Here is a 19,051-nt window from a genome sequence, read left to right on the forward strand (position 1 = left end):
CGATGGCTGCCGACGGTAATGCGATCAGTATTTAAGCAATGTAGCTGTGCATTGTATTGCTGAAGTGACGTTTATTTAAAATGTGCGGCAGAGCTTTTGAGACTTCCGTTGCTTCGGCTACGTGTGACCTACGCTGTCTCCGGTATCGGGCCACTTTGCTATGGCACTCTCTTGCCAAGGTCGCCCACGAACGTGACCTCATAACGACGACTGTATGTCATATGATGTGATATGACGCATGACCGGGGTAGTTGGAGAAGTTTGGGAGAGGCCTTTGCCCTGCAGTGGGAATAAACAGGTTGATGATGATGATGATGATGACGCATGGCAGTGACTATTTGACGGCGACGCAATGACGAGGACTCCATGCAACGGAGACATAACCACAACTTAATGAATACAGTATGATGATGGTGAAATGACGAAGAAGCATGTGAAAGCAGGTGAAATGACGACGACAGCATGGCGGTAATTAGGTGATCTAAGTTGGAGACGGTGGCAAAAGGACTGCGCGATGAGACGCCATGACGACAATGGTAAAACGACGGTGGCGTGACGGCACGACACGAGATTGCACGAGATTGCACGAGACGGCACGAGATTGACGGCACGACAAGACTCCGATGACGAAATTAGATCAATGTGACGGTATATAACGAGTGTATGACGTCGACTATAAGATGACGAGGCGATGACGACGATTATTCAAATGAAAATGGTATGGTGACAATGAGATGGGGACGAGTGTATGACAACGATGGCGTGAGGACGACGTATCGTGAAAACTGTGTGACGACAATGGCGTGAGGACAATGCCGTGACGACGACGGTGCGGCGAGAGCCAATTGGCAAAGCTGTAGTCACGACTATGAAACGACCACGACAGCCTCACGATCATGGAATGCCAACGAATGTGCGACGAATCTATGACGACGATGCTTGACGACAATGACATGACAAGAGTCGAAGGGCAAATATGGCATGGCGACGATGCAACAAACACGACGACATCACGACCGCGAGTCAACACAAAGTGGCCTAAGCTCTTAGGCAACTTGGAGGACTGTGTCTCAGTAGAAGACATGACGACGAATGTGTGACGAGAGTAATATATGACGAAGCTGGGATGACGACAATGGAACGGCTGCGATTGCATCAGGACAAGGAGCACACACCTAGTGTCCCGTACTTGTAGACAACTTGGGCCACTGGGTGGGCATAGCGAACGGACAGACGGACGGACGGACGGACGGACGGACGGACGGACGGACGGACGGACGGACGGACGGACGGACGGACGGACGGACGGACGGACGGACAGACAGACAGACAGACAGACAGACAGACAGACAGATAGATAGATAGATAGATAGATACATAGATAGATAGATAGATAGATAGATAGATAGATAGATAGATAGATAGATAGATAGATAGATAGATAGATAGATAGATAGATAGATAGATAGATAGATAGATAGATAGATAGATAGATGGGCTCAAAGCTCCTGAAGTAGGCAAATATTGCTAATCGCATTAAAAAGTAAGGTTTGGTACTGCAAGTGCCGTGGAACACTGTACTTGGTAGCTGACCATGCGCTCAGCGAGAAATTCTGCTCTTCAGTTTCACAAGCACAACTTGGCTTTTAAGAAATAAGGCTCACTGTGCAAAAGAATGCGGTTATTTGCGCTTTCGTCTTAGTACAAGACCGAACTTCAGAAATGCTACCATATTCATAGAAAATGCCTTACCTACTGCTCCCGGCTTACATCTGCGACCGAAAGAATCCAGGGGCTGACCATGTGAACGTTACTGAAAGCCACTTGTTGCAGCATGATATCAACTATCCAGCAACGAATTATACCATCAATGAATTCGTCAATTAAAATTGACCTTTGTCTATCCAACTTTGGTTTATTACAGACAATTACATATTTGCCTACCAGTAAAGAATGAATGAAAGGGTCGATTAAATGAAAAAAAAAGCATTGATGGAAAAAGCGTGCATATGCAATGGTATTTCTTCTGGTTACTTTAATTTCAACTCTATTATACAGGCTTCCTTCATAAAGTTGCCTGCTTAGATGGTGGTGAACGAAAATAGTCGATCGCGATGAGATGCACAACATTGTTCCTTTCGTACCTTGTATGGTCCATCAGCCACTGCATTTTCATGCTGGAAGTATTCTGGGCAGATTGCATATTTTATCTTGTGTAACTTGTACGATTTATATTTTCTACTGTTTAAAATACAGTTTCACTCTTTAGTAAATATGTCTTGCCGGCTAACCCTGGATGCCTCGAAATCCAAACGAACCACTTACTGCGTTCGTGACAGATTGTTTTAAACAAACGGCATCGTGGTGGCACCAAATGCAATCCTATAGTTGGCATGGCGCATCTATGAACTTTCATTGGAGCCGACAGATTCTTGACGCAACATAAGGTTGTTTGGGTGTAGCTTTATGCTGTTAGCTTCAAATGAAGCACTTGCGAGAGCAGGTTTTACGTGCCGTACTTAGTGCATAGACCTCTCCTCACCATTATTTCTTTAGCAAACATAAAACGATTGCTTTCAACCTGGTCACATCGGTTCGTGTGCGTGTCGCAATGGGCATTCACATAAACCATTGTTTGCATTTCGGCTTAGCTTGTGAACAGTGCAGTGGATAAGATGATCATTGCCCGAAAGAGCACGTTGTATGCGATGGCAATGAATGCATTTGCTTGCATCACGTTTAGTTTTGTATAATCTAATTAACTACTTCAGGAAAGCTACGCTTGACAAAGATACCAGCATGTGCGTTGGATCATCATACTTTTTGTTATGCAGGGAAGCGGCCACAAGCTGCCATGCTTATCAGAACATTAGTCACCATTCGTAGTAATAGAAACGAAAATAGCCGGAGCGCTTAGCCGAATATATATTGCGGCGCAAACTGCAGGTGTTGTACTGCACAGTACAAGAAAGGCGCTAAGTACAACGCCGGGTCTTTCCTTGAGTTAACCCACGTTAACAAAGGGGGACGCCGGGACGAACACACGCGAACAAGGCCACGCCAGAATAGCTGCGCTCTGAACGGTGAAAATTACTGCCGGAAGGAAATTGCGGGGCCAACTTTGCCCACGAAGCGCCAAGCTTAAAGTGTGGGGGTTAGCGGCCACTAAACGAGAAAGCGTCGACTTCGCACCCGGAACCCCGGGCCAAGGTGAATGGATAGTCCTTCCCTTATTTATTGCTTTCCCTTCTTTGTTGCTCGTGACTAGTTCAGTGCGCTTCCATGAGACCATAGCAGCTGCAAGGCCAACAGCAAGATGCCACCGAATCTAATCCTGTAATGGATGGCAAGTGCCCGATGGGCAACCAGTAAGGACCAAGTTTATCTTTACGGGAGTTCGTCGATGGTTCTCCATAGCTGTGCCGGAGTGTCATGACGTCCTTTACCGACTTCTTTCTTGTTTCCTTTCTGTTTGTACGTCTAAACGTGCGGTGGCAGGCTTTTATAGCTTCCCCCGCATCCGGCGGTTCCTTTGCGTCTTCTATTTCTTGGGTGGAGTGGGCAAGGAGCCCATCCGCTTCCGCTGCTTCAGGGAATCAGTTCCTCCAGTTGAGGGTTCTTCGGGACCGAAGGGAGAAATACTCGTCTTTTTGCACACTTTGCTTATTATACGTGCTTTCAGCGAGAAGCAGGTGCTGTTTGCGGATTGGTGGCATCATTTTATTTATTTATTCAGTGAGTTACTTTTTAAGCACCCTAAGGGGACCGATGGGCATTACAAAGGGGGCAGGGGAGGGGGAGGTGGAGAATAATAAAAGTGTCGCACATCATTACAAAAAAGAAAACTTTAATATTGAAGTCGCTAAGACAAAAGAAAAAAGGATTAAAATGCTGAGTTCATGAACGCCAATGCGAAACGAAACATCTGTAGAGAAAAGTAACAACGCACAATAATAGCAACATGGTATAATATCAATTATACAGCCGGAAAGAACAAAAGAGAAATTGCTGAATGATACAACATTTTAAAGCTAAGCTGCAGAACATAAATTTAGGGCTTAAGTTGCTTCTGTATTCTCCGATGTTTGCTCAAACATTCACCGACATGGTGCATAATATTCAGGAATCTGCAACGGATTCGGGGATGTGACGACCTGCGTTGTCACATCCCCGAATCCGTTGCAGATTAAATGCAAGAGCATTTAATATACTAAAGCAAATAAACAAAGACAAAATCGCAGCAAGCTTCGTGGACGCAGCTGCATACCGAGACGGCAAGGCTTTTGCGATTTCCGTCATTGACACGCTGGGCAAAGTCATCAACTGTGCTTCAGTCCGGACGACGAACCCAGAGGTGGCCGAGCAAGTGGCCATTGCACTTGCCATGCAAGACGGTCGGAGAGACAGGGTGTATAGCGATTGGAAAGCCGCCATCAGGGCATTCCAGAAAGGCCGGGTAGCCCGGCAGGTAGTTCAAATTCTGAAAGGCGCCAAACAGGGCAACACCTCCATGCACTCGATCCTTTGGTTCCCTGCACACGTCGGGGCGATTGAGGGGGTTCCTCTGAACCTCAACGAGTCTGCCCACGAGGCTGCGCGTGGCTTTACCGACCGCGCTGCTCTCGGATCGGGCGACTCTCTCCCCGGACACAGAGACGCTCCTCTCACACACAACGAAATCACGAAATTCTTTTACTTAGAGAGAAGGGTTTTCCCCCGCCTCACTCCAAGCTAAGCAGGCCGCAGGCGGTCACACTAAGACTTCTGCAAACGAACTCGTACCCAAATCCGGCGTCCCTTAATAGCATATATCCAGAGATTTATCCAAATTGTTCTTGCGTGGCCTGTGGTGAGGTAGCTACGTTGCCTCATATGCTCTGGGAGTGCGGGTCGCGGGGCCCGAAGTTCACCAAGGAGGAGTGGGACGCGCTCCTGCGAAGTCCTGTCTTTGAGGATCAAATCCTGGCCGTCCAGCGCGCCCGCGATCGGGCCGGCAGACTAGACCTGTCAGTCCCGTCGTGGGATTAGCCGGGTGCGCGTTTTATCGCGCTTTGCTGGACCAAATAAAAGTTTATTCACTCACTCACTCACTCGGGGATGTGGATGCCAAGCAGGACTATTTTTTCTTCAAGGTTTGTTTACATATAATGCCCCGAAGTAAAGCGCCCTCCTTACGAAAAGTATTCTGGTAATACCACGTGCTTTCTATATCAAACTGCATTACACTTTATAGCTATTGTTGTTGTTCAGGACTGTTTTTCCCGGGACAAACGTAGGCTATTAGGACTTTCTTTTGTGGAGAGGCTGTCATTATAGTTCGTTGCAAGTCAACGCATGTGCCACTTTTATCTCTCCCTATGCGCAAACTAACAATGCATGCATCTGTTCTTCAAATGCTTTCTGTGTATATCTTTCCCCATTTAAATGCTCGACAAATGTCTTATAAACGCAGAACATCTACCGTAGGTACCCATAGAAACGTGCTTTTCGAAAGTAAGACATCTTTGACTTTTTTTTTTTTTTTGCTGTCCACAAAAGTACAACGAGAAAATTTTGCCGCGCAATGTAAACTAAGAGAGCCTTGTGTTAAGAAGGCTGAACTGCGGGTAAAACTGCAGGCCCAGAGGAGCGGCAAACTTGCATTGTTTTTCGATGTTTGTGATAACAAGCGAGTGAGTTGAATACGAAAGCAGGGCATCAGAAAGCTACAGTCGCTGAATCGACAGAATTCTCTCAACCTGGCCTGCTCCCAAGGATTTGCAATTCACGTTTAAGCTTCCTCTTTACTTTCTAAATTTGTAAGATAGGCAAAACAGTTCGAGCCTTTTCTTTTGTTTTAGTGGTACTTCTCCCTCCAAGTTCCCATAAAGTATTCGACTCTTTTCGATCGTTGAAGGTGAAAGAGGTGCGAGTAGAATGAACGTGCATATTTGGGGCATTGTTCACGTGGGTAGGTACTTGGCCATGTTGGCAAGGCATCTGCAACGCAGAAAACGAAAAAAAAAGCAAACGCGGGTTGGCTGCAAACACAGTGCTGATCGTCGTCCCTTGTGAATCGGGACGCGTATTACAACAGATAAGAAGTTTGAAGTTTATCTCACGACATTGATCGAAATAATACACTTGTGCGCACACACATTGTGCGGCCCCATAGCCAGAAGCTAGTTGTCGGTCCATTTACACAAACGTAACCAGCAGTAGTGGACGTTACTAAGACCACATGTACTGGAATAGCAAGGAGAGTACACTCAAGGAAAAAGTACATAAAAATTTATGTAATAACATTGGCGTGAGAAATTCTTTAAAAAAATCCATATAAGAAAACAGTACGAATTTAAATACGTGTATACATACTAACCGGTGTGTAAATCAAATGGATAACTTATACTTATTGGGTGAATAATTGCTGAAAATGGAATTGCTGAATATAAATTGTTTAACATGTTATTGCACATATGCTGATGTAGAAACGCAAGCACACTCGAGGAAAAAGTACACGAAAATTCATAAAACAGTGAACTATAGGCGTGAATCAATAAATAAGAAGACTGGCTCTCATTTCTCATTTCATTGGAAAGAAAACGACACGACATCGAATTCATGTACAGCCGTCACACAACTAGCAAAAAAAGAAAAAGAGAATGTGTCCGTGAAATGGGTAATTTCTACTTATTTGGCAGATCACTGCTGAAGGTGATATATTTTAAACTATGCGATACGTGTTTTCTTGGCTTGAAATAAAATGGAGTGACGTCCACAGTTTTATATCGATAAATTTCACCAGCCTTTCTCCTGCGGAATATATTAAAGTTCACAAAAGTTCCCTTCCATGCTGGGCGAGCTGGTTAGCAAAATATTGACGCATAATATGGGTTGTTGCTTTATACAACGTTGTTAACACGCTCGAACATAATTAGGTCATGTAGAATGTCACACGGCAGTGTTTGTAATTTTAGAAAAATGGACTTACTAATTTCATTTCGCTGTGAAAGTTTATTGTGTGGGTGTCGCGTTTTGGTAGGCGTCGAACATGTTCGAAGTACGTCCGGAAAATTCATCTCGAAAATTGAGTGCCGTATAAAAGATGACAATAAATAAAAGGAAAGTACAAAATGGAAATAATGTTCATTGGAAAATGTTCCCTTGCCTGCAGAAAAATGCTAGCTTAGAACAAAGAGTTTGTATGTAGCGTTGCTAATGTAAATGACGGTCGAGATTAACGCCGGGGTAAGTACATGATACAACGCATTCAAGTGGTGACTGATTTTTGGATAGTGTGATAGCGTCACTGCTGATGCTTTTAGCGCGGTAATGACAATTGTGTATTTGTTTTTTTTGTATTTGCGGATAATTTACTTTCGCTAAGCAAGTCCGAAATCCCAGAAAGTTATGATTCTTCTTTTGTTTTATTCTATCACCTCGATGCTATTGCCTGCAATTTTTATAGCACTCTCATCGGCATATATTAGCTCATTACCAAACGTTTAACTCGGGGGTAATCACAGATATTAATTGTAAAGAGCAACGGGTCATGTACGGATCCCTGTGGCAGCCCTGCTCGTAGGGACCGAGGGGGGATGTTATCTACTTTAACTAAACTATTTGTTCACCCTATTTATTGTCGCTACAAAAAATTTAAGAACTCTGTTACGAGACCCATACGTGCCTAACTTATTACAGTGAAGCAATATATGGCCAGGGTTCCATGCATTTTTGTTCTCTGTGAACAAAAATTGTAATTATCTGTGTGTCATACCCCGGTAAGCATTCATGTTCCCGTAATCAAGCAAAAATGCAAGGGTTCGTAGCGCCGTAAGGCTGAGGCTACAAGCACTCAGCAAAGTAAAGCGAAAAGTGCTGAAATTTTTGTTAATCACGCATACAACATAACGAACAGCTTGTTGAAAACTGTCATCTTCAATGGCTTATACCCCGTGAGCAAAGGCTTGTACCCGCGTGGGTAAGTAAAAAAGTGCAGTAGCTTATAGTCCCATAAGGCTCATGGCTACTCATTTTGCGTGAATTAGCTGCTGTGACAGTATCCCTGTTGTCATTGTCGGTGATTTCAATGTGGGTGCGTCGGTACCAAAAAGGAAGTGGTTTACGCGTTCCGTGTTGCAGACATATCCCTTGCGATGTCACACCAATCCGGCCCAACCGACAGGCTTTCGAAAAGCAATTCACAGCCGCTCTCGACGCAGCCCTCGGCAAAATCCCGTGCCTTATAGCGGCACATACCTCAAAATCTACTCCTGCTACCCGACGGAGAGGCACAGTCAAGCGCCTTGTCGGTGAAAATATTAAGGAGAGCAGAACCAAAATTCCGCACGAGGAGGAGGCTCTTCCTCCGGCAGGACCGATTCCGTCGGTTATCCTATCTACCGGGGCCCCCGGCTCAGAACAGGCCCCGCACCTGACCATGTTAAATCCCAGTACTCAACATGGCGGGACACCCTAAATCCCTTCGAGTGTCACAACGCAACTCGAATACTGCTGAAATTCTGCAGTGGAATTGTCGAGGCTTCAAGGCACGCACCAAGCGAGCTGACCTTAGACTCTTCATTACAACCCTCCCTCAACTTCCTGCTGTAGTAGCCCTCCAAGAGCCGGGAGAGGGCGTCACTTTCACGAACTACATAAGCTATCAGCAGGACGCACAGAGCTGTATCTGTGTCCATAAAAATTATACGGCCTCTCCGGTGGACCTGGACTGTAATGTAGCTTTTCCGTATGCGATGGTCACCCTTCTTCCGCTTCAAAAACACGATCCCCCGCTTCACATTCTAAATGTGTATAGCTCACCAAAACTACCAAACGTCACTTTTGCTGATCTCTTCAGCAGGGCACTAAAGGTGGCAAATAGGGAACCACTCATAATTGTTGGGGACTTCAACGCCCCCAGTCGATTATGGGGCTACCACCGCGAAGAGAAACGCGGACGCAAGCTGGCGGAGCTTGCGTCTACGCTGGGCCTCACTCTTCACACGGACCCTGCCAAACCCACCCGGATTGGGAACTCCGTGACTCGGGATACCTGCCCGGACCTAACATTTACTAAAAACATAAGATACGCAGATTGGCACAATACCGAGGAAACTCTCGGTAGCGACCACTGCATTCTCACGACCACAATTCGCACTTCACCCCTCACTCGTCCTCACCACAAGGCAACTCTTCCAGACTGGCCAAAATTTCGTTCCAACTACAACAACCCACAACCTATAGTGGAACAGGGGTACACCACCTGGTCACAACAGCTAATCACGCAACTCACAGACACTGAACAGCAGGTTCAGCTCTCTGAGGCGAATCCGGCGGTGGACAACCACCTCCTTCACCTCTGGGAGGCCCGGCACAGCCTTGTCCGCCGATGGCGCCGGCAAAAACACAACCGTAAACTCAAAATTCGCATCGCCGAACTCACCCAGGAGGCGGCAGAGTACGCGGCCCAGCTCGCCGACTCCAACTGGGTAGACCGATGCAATACGGCCGCTCGACAAATGTCGAACCGGAGTACATGGCGTCTTTTCCGCGCCCTAATTGATCCTACGAACACCCGGACAGAAACCCATAAACACCTCCAGCGAGTGATCCACAACTTTAACGGAGACACAGCCGCACTGGCTATCTCCCTCAGAGAGAAATATCTCTCTACACACCAGGATGCCCGAGGTCACGCGTACTCATATGCAGGCTCTGAGAACGCTGAGCTGGATCGACCGTTCCAGCTTCATGACCTCAAAGCGGCACTTGCCAAAATGAAACGAGGAACAGCTCCGGGCAGGGATAAGGTAACGGTAAAGCTTCTAGCCAACCTCCCCGACCCAGCCTATGAGCAGCTCCTCACTTACTTTAATGCAATCTGGCAAGGTGACACCCCTCTTCCCATTGACTGGAAAACGGCGTTAGTCACCTTCATCCCTAAACCAGGAAAAGCCATAAACACAGACAATCCCCGGCCCATCTCCCTCACCTCTTGTGTGGGAAAGCTGATGGAGTCTATGGTACGGGATAGATTGTCCACCCATCTAGAAACCCAACACATCTTTGCAGACACCATGTACGGCTTCCGCCCACACAGGTCCGCGCAGGATGTCCTACTACAACTTCATACGGAGATTCTCGAGCCAGTCGAACACCCTAGTGATGGTAAGGTAGTCCTTGCGCTAGACCTAAAGGGTGCCTTCGATAACGTCACGCACGAAATCATCCTAACCCACTTATCCCAGGTAGACTGTGGATTCAACACCTTCAACTACATTAAACAATTCCTCACAGACCGCCAAACCTTTATCCGGATACAAAACACGGAACATGGCCCGTACCAGCTCGGTACGCGAGGTACCCCGCAGGGAGCAGTACTCTCACCACTCCTTTTCAATCTGGCCATGATGAAGCTTCCTGCCCTACTGGGTGAGGTCCCAGGCGTGCAGCATGCTCTGTACGCCGATGACATCACGTTGTGGGCTACTCACGGATCGGTTGGAACAATCGAGGCCAACCTGCAGCATGCGGCGGCTATTGTGGACGAATATGCCCGTCGATGCGGCCTGGAATGCTCCCCGACCAAATCGGAATTTGTGCACTTACGACCCAACCTGAAGTGCACCACTAAACTCAACCTATCCCTATGTACAGGCCCCATCCCGGAACGCGACGAGATCCGAGTTTTGGGCCTTTACATACATAGGCACCGCAAAATTGATAACACTATTCAAAAGCTCCGTAAGGTGGGGGACCAAGTGGGTCGTATGATCCGCAGGGTATCCAATAAAAAGGGGGGCTTGCGATGCAAAGACGCTTTGCGGCTAGCGAACGCATTCGTAACCAGCCGAATACTCTACTCGGCACCCTATCTCCACCTACGCAAATGCGATGAAAACGCCCTTGAGGTGATTTTACGCAAAATCTATAAGAGAGCCCTCGATCTTCCCATAACTACGTCCAACAAACGTCTCCTCGAATTGGGGATGACGAATAGTTTTGGGGAACTGCGCGAGGCTCATCTTAACAATCAATTCTTGCGGTTGAGCAAAACACCAGCGGGAAGCCGCCTCTTGTCCCGCTTGCACATCCGATATATAACCCACACGGAACCCAGAGTCTCACTGCCAGAGGCATGGCGTCTCACCTTACAGGTAAACCCTCTCCCTTATAACGTGACACGAGATACTCACGAGGGCCGCCGCCAAGCGCACGCTACAAGGATCACCAGAACATATGGAGATCGCCCGGGAGTATTCTATACGGACGCTGCCGGCCCTCACCACGGGGGTTGGTTTACGGTGGCAGTCGTCCATCAAAACACACGCGTTAATGGTCTCACTTTCCGGGCCCCCAATATTACTTACGCGGAGGAGGTGGCCATCGCGCTTGCTGCCGCAGATCCAGCGTCTCGGGTCATCATCACTGATTCGAGGGGTGCTTGCCGCAATATAGAACAAGGCCAAATTCCATATCGTGCCTTCCAAATACTTAAGAAATGTGAGAACCAGGGATTCCAACCCCGGCGCTCCATTATTTGGGCCCCAGCTCATCAGGGAATAGAGGGGAACGAAGTAGCCGACGCTACAGCCCGCGCGCTTCATTTCCGGGCGTCGCCTCTATCACCCGTCGACGAGGTCCCTGAATTCAAACCGGCAATCACCTTTAAAGAAATCATACAGCTGTATCAGCTTAATCACGGCCGATACTTCCCCCCTTGCAAAGGCCTCAATAAGACGGAGGAGCGCTGGCTTCTCCGTCTCTACACAAATACAGCACTGTGCCCGGCGGTGCTGAAACACTTCAACCCGGCATTTTCGGGCGAGTGCCCGCACTGTGGGGAGGTGCTTGCGGACACATACCACATGGTGTGGGCATGCCCCTCCAACCCTGCTTTCCCCCCAAACCCCCACCCTACCCGAGAGGACTGGGAGGCCACCCTGCTCGGCTGCTCAACCCTCCAGGAACAACGTGCCCTGGTGGCCCGAGCCAAAGCCGCTGCAGAAGCCACGGGGGTCCCGGACTAGGGACTGCCCCCTAGACTTTGTAAGGGCTGGGCCCTTAGGGCTCAGCTCACAGCTCTCTTGTAAATAGTAGAAATAAAGTTTGTAACCAACCAACCACCAACCAACCGACCACCCATGGCATACGTGCATTGATTTCACATTACAAAGAATGTGATTGCAGTTGCGAGTGAAATAATGGTCACCGATAAAGACAGTAGATGAGCGTGCCTACATTTTGTCACGACGACCAACGGTCAAGACAATAAATGAGTTCGTAGCTTTGTACAAAATTGTGCCACCTCCGTGTCGTTTGCTAAACAACTTCGCTGGTCAACCACAATCACAGGGTGGAATGGCTCATAATTTTTTAAGTACGACAGAAGAAAAAGCGCAGATCTGAGTCGAACTGTTTGGCGCTCTGCGGTAGAAAAAAATGACCAACCCTTCCCCTACCGAAAAATGAAGCTTGTACTGCGCGCACTTGCCCTTTGTTACGGTTATGTAAAGCACAGGTAACGGTGCCGGAGTGCTTCGGCTTCTCGCTCCCCCAGCTGGCGATCCTCTCGTTGGTGTCGCATAGCATGGGGTCGGGCGGACCGACAACTTGAACTGGTGGACTGGGCGGAAAAGGCCAAGCAGGCCCAGGGCCTTACTTGAGCCCTAACCCTCAGCCACGTCCCTATTTACCCTTCCCCCTTTCAATAAACTTTAACACCTAACGGCTACATCAGCGCGCCGACGGCGAGCCCTTTCACGGGCGAGTTCTCACCGCCGCTCGTCGAAGGCTGCCCTTTCCTCGGAGCAACGTACGCACAACGCATGGCCGTCCCATCCGTTTTCGAGACTGAACTGGACGGAAACGAAGCCGGTGCATTGCGCGCGTAATCCTTTCGTGGCCTTTTCTTCCCCGGGGGAAGCGTAACAGCTCTGATTGGTTGCGCGCGTGGCGTGAGCGCGCGCCTATGCAGCTGGAACCCTTGCTAATGCACAATCCGGCGCCGGCGCAGCTGTCAACTCATCAAACCGCCCTTTCCCGCAGCTGATCTGCTCTGGGAGCAAATGTGTGTGTTTTCTTTATGTGACCACGACAACGCCACTTGTGAGCCAATACAAGCTTCACTTGAAAACACGGACATAGGAAGTACGAGCGTTCCTGCGAGATCTGTCATACTCTCAAAGAGTGCGCACTCGAAACGCACTGCTTTGCAGGGATCTAAGCTGCATTTTTAACCCTTGTGCAGCGCAAGGAGCGGTGGAACGAATATTCAATAAAATTGTACCACGTGGTGTGGAAGTGTGGAGGAGGATAAAGAACGCAGCCAGAGCACATAACCACCGAAGAGCTGTTGGAGGCCCGGATTTTCAAGCCTGGATTACGAGGGGCAGTAAGCACTGGGGATTCGAGCCCGGGAGATGGCCAGAGCGCCACGGCTTCTGGGAATGAGGAAACTGCCCAAAAAAGGCAAAGAACACTTCACTTGCTCGATATTGAAAGTTAACTCTTGATCTTTGGGGTTTTATGTACAAGAACCGCGACATGATAATGATCACCAAACTAACTTTGACCACCTGTGATTCTTTAGTGCTCACCAAATCCACGGTAGACAGGCGCTTTCGCATTTCGCCCCCATCGAAATGCGGCCATCGAAATGCGGAATTATGAGAGGTCAATATCAGGGACCAAATTCTTACTGTAATTAGGACAATTGGCTTCATGTGGCGCAAATATTTATGCTAGAGATCCAATATTTCTTTTTCGGCAAATCTAGCGCCATGTTCCCAGAAAACATATAAATTTGGAGACCTGAGAAGCACATTTAGTCATACTCCCGACTCAATGTGTAAGCGCCAAAATGCAGTTGTCCAGGTTGTGTAATGCATAAAGAGGATAAGCGTTGGTCAGTTAGATTTACTGAAACTGTGTCAATTGAACAGAAACGTTGCCGTGGACGACAAATAATTGGATGCTGTAATGGAACTGGGAAACGTCCAGGCAAGTCGGCTGCCGAATGGCAGGAGTAATTGTATATGGCTCGGAGAGACCCACTTCGTCTTGAAGATGGCACATAATATCCTTCTTTAATAGTGGTTATGATAATCACTTCACTGCTATAGTGCTACGAGTCATGGAAATAGTTTCCGGAAGGAAAGGCTAATACAAGTGCCACCATATGCAAATCTTCACTCTACCGCTCAGGTTGGCACATCAGTGAAGTTCCACTTTTCGTACCCGCTATACTGCGTTTACATTATTCCTTGAGATAGTCGCATCTTCGTGACGGTGATGCAAGTGAGGAAAACTGGCTGTTTATTGGACGAACTTGTGCCTAGATATGCAAGTAACAGACAAAGCTCGACGATAACGCCGAGCAGTACCGTCTGTTGCCGAAAATCTGATCTATGGGTCAAGCGCGTCAGCTATTTATGCAAAAGAAGTTTCGAAGGAATGCTCAGGAACACGGATGAAATGGCATGGGCTGTTAAAGTCGAAAAATATTTCTACATCAAAAGTAGAGACACGGTATAGCGGAAGATTCGAAATCGGCAGCTGCGTACAGGCTAAGTTAAAGTGTAAATGGAAAAAAAAATTATGGGGTTTTACGTGCCAAAACCAGTTTCTGATTATGAGGCACGTCGTAGTGGAGCACTCCAGAAACTTCGACCACCTGGGGCTCTTTAACCTGTACCTAAATCTAAGTACACGGGTGATTTCGCATTTCGCCCCCATCGAAATGCGGCTGCCGTGGCCGGGATCCAAAGTGCAAATATACAGCCCGCTGTATTCAAAATGAACGTAAGAGAAAATGTGACGGGAGGTTATATATGGAGGGTTGAAACAAATCTTATAAGCAAGAACATGTTCAAAATATACCATGGAGATTTACAAGTACGGCTAGAAAAAAATCAAGAGCAATGTTGAACGGTAACACAAAGGGCAGTGCGTTGCTGCTTGAGGTCTGAGCTGGCTGCTAGACGACAAGGGCATACCGGAAGAAATATTGGCAACAAGATGTGGTATGTGTCAGTTGTAGCAAGATTCCGGAAACGACTCTGCACATCATAATGGGATGCCAGTATATTCTGCCGGCAAGACCGGTAGAAAAATCCACCATCCACACCCACTGTGGTTCAACGCGAATGGAAACATTAAGCGGTCAGCAGTCCTGATATGCAGGACACGTTTAGAGCGTTCGTGGTGAAAAAAATATCAGAGGATAAATGGGTAGAAACGGAGTCGTTAGAGATATATGTTACTGTAGAATACAAAGATATCGGCTTTACTGTTGATATAAAAGAAAGACAAGGTTTACCGGGGTGTATTAGTGTACCTTTTTGTTGGTTGTTGCATGATTTTCTTTGTTTTCTTATTTGGGACGGGGTATCTTAGCTAGAACATCTTATCTTTCTTTCTTCGATTTCAATTGTTCTTCAGTCAGCTTAACTTTACCAATGCCACCTTATCCTGCTTTAGTACCATCCGATTTTAGCTATAGAACTTTAGCTAACCTTTACTTTTCTTTACGTTACATTATTTTTATTCAGGGTACTCTAGCTTCCAGATCGGTTCACACTGTTTAGATTGCACTGTCTGCGATAGCGGCCCACATTTTCTTGTAGAATGAATTGACCCTTCCGGTTCCGGTTTTAGGTACGGCGCATATTTAAGGAACGCATCTGGGTTGCGTGTCCGATTTTTTTTTTCTCATTAGGCATCATTACAGCTTCATACATAACTCTACGTCAACTTGCTTTGTCTTTCTCGTTCCTAGGTTTATTCCGATACCTTTTTCAGTGTCCTACATGCTTGGAAGGCCTCAGGTCATCTAATTTACTAGACAAAAGTGGTAAGATGTCCAGGCCTAAAAGCTTCAGGCCAATGCTCCGAAAGAACATCGGCGTTGAAGGCCTTACTCGCGCTATTAACGTTCTTGCGGTCTACGGGGCTTCACGACAGACTCTAAGAATGCCGCCCCCTACCGTTCTGTAGTGTACGCGCTTTGTTCGTGCTTGTCTCCCTTTCTTTCTATCTCCCCCTTCCACTCTGTTTCTCTTTTTATCCCTCTTAACCCTTCCCCCTGCGCAGGGTAGCCAACCGGAACTACCTCTGGTTAACCTCCCTGCCTTTCTCTGCATTACTTTCTCTCTCTCTCTCTCCCAAACCCCAAACCAATCTGAATTTGACAAAGACTTTGTGTTCAACCCACAAGGAGAAATAGATAACATCTTAGACTGCGATAGATGCACTAAAGCGTGATTAGGCCGACCATGCTCTGTGACAATGTATCACCGCCACATTTCAATAAGAATACCAACAAAAATTAACATCATTGTCATCAACAAACCGCCTCCCCATCACAATGTGTCGCCGCTAGCTGCCCTTGCGTCGCCTTGACGCCTGTCGCTGTGGCGCCCTCCATGCCTCACCCCGAGAGGGTCCTCCTCATTGCCGGGGAAGTGGAAGAACGCAAGCGGCAGGCGCGTCGAAGCGAAGACGGCGTAGTCCAGCAGGGCGCCTCGATACCAACCACGACGCTGCTAGCGAGTCACCCGAGAGGCCCGTGTCACTCGGTCGAAGCTAATGCGGCAGTGCAAGCGTCAGCCCCGTTCCCAGGGAACGGAAGAGGAATGGGCTGCTAGGTTGGAACACGAGCCGGCCGGTGGCAGTTCGGCGTGTCGCTATATTGCTTGCACACTAATTGCATTAATATTGACAGTCATAGTGAGATGGGTTCCGCGATAATTTTCTTTTGTCTATCTAAAGACTTTGTAATGTAAAAACTGTAAGAAAGAGGAGTTTAAGAAAAGCACCCAAGTGCTACGTGTACTCAGCACTAAATGCGCTCAACACGCTTCGGTACATCTTACACAAAAGTTAGCCGCTAATTGAACAACGTAAAGGCAACTTCGCACCACGCGGGACCTTGACGCTGAAAGCTAACAAATAACAATAATTATATTAGGGGCTTAATTGTTTTCCAAAGAGAAGAACTGGTGGTAGAAATTCTGAATATAGCTTTTCTCTATTCGCTAATGCCTTGGAAGCAAACAATGTTTATTTGCGCATCGCACATTCGAATAGGAACACGTAGCTATGACAACCTGGTAAATACAGATTGTCGAAATCACGATCCATAACAATGTCCACGAAATAAACTTCATAGGTTGGTCATAGTCAAAGGAAGCTTTGCCTCTTTCTTTGCGTTTTCTGATGTTCTTACTCAGCGATGAATACTGTGAATTAACCACTACGTATTTCAGTTTGTGCTGCATATATTAAAATAGCGCTTGATAAATGTAATAAATCCCGTTAGGCAGCCTATACTTCTAGCTGTCGACTATTATCCTCGAGTTGTGCCTCCCGTTCTGCGTTTCACGAAAACACTGGCGCCTTGATGTTTGCGTGCAAGATCTTGCTGATCTTGTGCGCTCGAGATTGAACTGCCATTGGCCGACTTAACAGCACGACCTTTCGCTCGCACATACAGCACACGGCGCGCGGTGATGGTGTTATCGCCCTTGAACTTTATACGGAACATCACGGCAACGTCGATGACCGAAATGAACTTGGATTGTCCATGTAATTGCTATCGCAATAATGCTCGACTGTGTACAATCAAATTTCAAGGTGGAAGCAGCCGCGATTGCCTCTAACGCGAGAGTGTCCAGCAAAAGTGATTCGGGCACTGAGTGACCTTTTTCTCAGTTTTCGAAGTAGCAGTCATTCGGAGAAGAGAAAAAGGCGTGCATATCATTGTCTTCGCGCTCTCTTCGTAATTATCGCATGCATTTAGGAATAATTATTTTATTGCGGGAATAAGACATAAGATATCTTTATTGGAATTCCTTAGGTTGTGAAGGTTTCCAAGATTTCTTGTAAAATAAAAGCAAACGTTTTTTTCCCGCCCGCTCAACACCTCCGGAAATTTCGCATCCTTAGTCGCGCGCAGTACCTGTATCGCTTGCTGGATCGAACCCGGACGCTTGAGGCCCGCTTATAACGCAGTGACACTGACACCGCTCAATCTAAAGGCGTGCGCTGCGTATTTGGTTTTCTGAGGTGCTGGGCGATACCATGGCGAAGTATGGCAATTGGCGCCTACGGCCCAACTCCCCTGGTGCTGGAGCTCGGCAGAGGGGGCATTTCCAGCGCCCGGTTGCTGCCTCCTTTGCAGCAGCTGACTTGTGGCGGCGTCAGGTACCACGAGGTACCAGGCGACGCTAGGCGCTCGCTTTTCAGCCATTCAGAGGCATCCCGCTTCTCAGAGCTTGAGATCACCACCTGCGACGCCGCCTGCAACGCGTGACAGCTCTCTTCGCGGTACATTTTGAAGCAAAGGCGTGTCCGACCGTGCAGGCTGGCGTCGATATCTTGTCGCCGAAGCTCAGAGAGTTACCTCAGGTCTGCCCACAAGCGGCCGAAGCTCCGCGTGCCTTTCCGTCACCTGAAGGGGTGGAAGTGTCCTTGCACCCGATGAAACGCGGGCCGATCTCTGGGCCAGGTGGAGTGCCATGCAGTTGAGCTTTATCGCAAAAGCGTTAAGGGACCCCTGTCGCAGTAAATCCGGCGGCGGCGCATATAGCATGCACCGTCCGCCACCGTTTCAACAAGAAATAATTCCGAACCACGCATACCCATTCACGCAGGCCCTCCACGCAGCGCAAAGAAGTGACTGAAATAACTGAATTTCTGAAAGTAAAATGGGTCAGAAAAACCGTCAATTACGACTTAAACGCAATCAACAGACTTGATAGCGTCGGTCTGTAATTTGAATATACGAGAAAACCTAGTTCCGTTACGCGCAAACTCAAAGACGTACCCATTTTCCAGCCTTCTAAAATTCATACAGCGGCGATGGCCTCCGAAATTCGCTCGTTCCGGCGCGCGCATATCTCACAAGCCTTAAAGAGGCGCCGCCGGCTCGTTGCAACAACTTGATATGGCGCCCGCCTCCGCCTTATCGCGACCCACGCAAGAGGCCGCGCTTCTGCCAGAAAGCTCGCCCTCGTTCACAGCGTTTGCCGCCAGCGTTTCCTGGCAAACATTACGGTTGCATACGCTG

At 47.8% G+C, this 19,051-nt stretch overlaps 1 protein-coding gene across 5 annotated transcripts in view; it reads left to right on the plus strand.

The window, feature by feature from the left end:
• Positions 1–19,051, plus strand: part of LOC126543839 (uncharacterized) — a 405,430-nt gene that overhangs the window by 287,416 nt on the left and 98,963 nt on the right. The window lies entirely within an intron of this gene.

The sequence above is a fragment of the Dermacentor andersoni genome, chromosome 10 (genome assembly GCF_023375885.2).
Source record: "Dermacentor andersoni chromosome 10, qqDerAnde1_hic_scaffold, whole genome shotgun sequence".
Classification (NCBI taxonomy): Eukaryota; Metazoa; Arthropoda; class Arachnida; order Ixodida; family Ixodidae; genus Dermacentor; species Dermacentor andersoni.